This window comes from Prunus avium, chromosome 2 (genome assembly GCF_965620075.1).
Source record: "Prunus avium chromosome 2, drPruAviu1.hap1.1, whole genome shotgun sequence".
In the NCBI taxonomy this organism is placed as follows: domain Eukaryota; kingdom Viridiplantae; phylum Streptophyta; class Magnoliopsida; order Rosales; family Rosaceae; genus Prunus; species Prunus avium.
Window position 1 is genome coordinate 21,754,122 of NC_142285.1, and position 2,195 is coordinate 21,756,316.

The 2,195-nt window shown below is 36.5% G+C and overlaps 1 non-coding gene across 1 annotated transcript; it reads right to left on the bottom strand.

Moving 5' to 3' along the window:
* Window positions 1–969: 969 nt before the first annotated feature.
* Window positions 970–1,076, bottom strand: LOC148296608 (small nucleolar RNA R71). The gene has a single exon (XR_015834214.1). It is a non-coding gene; the product is annotated as a small nucleolar RNA R71 (small nucleolar RNA).
* Window positions 1,077–2,195: the final 1,119 nt, after the last annotated feature.

Consider the following 2,195-nt stretch of genomic DNA (forward strand, 5'->3'; position numbering starts at 1 on the left):
TTTGAGCGATATTGTCCACTTGCAATTAATCACATTCATTTTTGGCACCGTTGATGGGGACCAACTTAGTCTGTTAGTATTAGTACGCTTTATTTTCTAGTTATACTTAATATTTAGTTAGTTAAATTTTTATTTCAGGTATTTTATTTCGTTCAGTTTGATTTCGTGTTTCACTTTTATGGATTTTTGTCTTAGGTTTGTTGCATTAAATTTTTTTTTTGTAAACAAAAGTAGCACAAAGCAAAACAAAAGGGACGCAGCTTTAGACCACAAACAAAAGCAATAGAAAGAAGAGGAAAAAGGAAAGCTCAACTTGCGGAAAAGCAAAAAAAAAGAAAAGAAAAGGGGTTTCACGCAAATCAGGATTTCTTTTCCTTTTTTTCAATTCAATATTCTTTGTCTTCTACAATTAAAGTTTCTTTTCCTAATTGTGTGGGTTTTTTTTCCTTCTTCATTCTATTATTTTCTCCTTATTTAAACACTTCTTTTCCCTTGTTTGCAGGTGCAACAATTCGTAGGAGACAAAGACAAGACAAAAAGAAGAAGAAGAAGAGATGGCTCTCGTACCAAATGAAACAATAGGAGATGAGATATCCCAACAATTCTGAAGTCACCTTCAAGACATCGTTCTCCCTGTAGCTGCCAGGAATTATGAATTGAAAAATATCCACTTTAATATGATACCTTCTTTCCATGGATTAAGTTCTGAAGATCCTTTAGCTCATATTAGAGATATTTTTAACATGGTTTCTAACATGGCTTTGACAGAAGGAGACACTGAAGAACATCTCAGGATGAAAGTCTTTCCATACACAATAAAAGATAAAGCAAAGATGTGGCTAAACTCCTTGAGGCTTGGATTATTGACTAGCTAGACGGAGGTTCAAAACAAGTTCTTGGAGAAGTTCTTTTCAACTCAGAAAACCGATGCACTAAGGGATAAAATCATGCAAAACTCAAAAAACTGATGCACTAAGGGATAAAATCATGCAATTCAATCAACACGAAAATGAGTCATTTTTCGAGGCATGGGAACGGTTCAATAATTTGTTAAAACAGTGTCCTCACCATGGTTTGCCTACTCTAGTTCTCATGCGTATTTTTTATAAGGTACTAATTGTTTCAAGTAAGGCTGTAGTAAATAACTATGCAGGTGGATATATTAAGAAAAAGACGCCAACTGAATGTCAAACTTTGTTTGATACTCTTGCTATCGAAACATAGCATTCTGAAGCAAGAGGTAAGCATGCCGAAGTTTATGAAATTGGTAATTCTAATGCTTTTGCTTCATAAAAGCAGGTTGATGCTATTATCAGTAAATTAGATGTCTTGCTTGCTATAAGTGGGAGAGTTTCAACACAAGATATTTGCTCTACTTGTGCTGTTCCTAGTCACGCCACCATATCATGTTCTCATGGAGTTGATTTTCCTGAATTTTTGCAAGAACAAGCCAACACGGTGAATACCTATAGACGTCCCGGCAATGATCCATTCTCCAACACATATAATCTAGGATGTCAAAGGCACCCCAATTTGTCTTGGAGCGATAATCAGAATGTGCAAAGACCACCACCGGGATTTCAACCACAAGAGAACAAAAAAAATAACTTGGAAGACATAATCACATAGCTCGCCACAAATACAAATCAATTCATGAGTAGGACGAAGACGACCCTACAAAACCACGTCGCTTCCATCAGAAATTTAGAAGTTCAAATGGGTCAATTGGCTAATGCGCTCATGGTAAGAGAGAGAGGAGTTTTGCCAAGCCAATCCAAGGTTAATCCGAAAATTCAAGAACATGTGAAGGCAATCACACTACGAAATGGGAGGCACATCAAAATCGCTAAAGATTTGGATGCAAAAAAGTAGCAGCAGCAGCTGAAAACTATGGAAAAATCTTATGAAAATAGTCTTTTCGCCGCCAAACCACCGTAACCCACTGCTGTGAACTCCACCAAAAATTCCAGAAAAACTGAGCAACCGCATCCACAAATCTCACTCCAAAATCTTACGTTCCACTAATTCCTTTTTTGCAACGCCTAAAGAAAAATAAGAAAGATGCATAGTTCTCCAAATTTCTTGAATTTTTCAAGAAATTGCAAATTACCTTTCCATTTAGCGAATCACTAGAGCAAATGCCGAGCTGTGGAAAGTTCCCCATGGAAATCTTAAGCGAAAGGAGATGTTTGGAA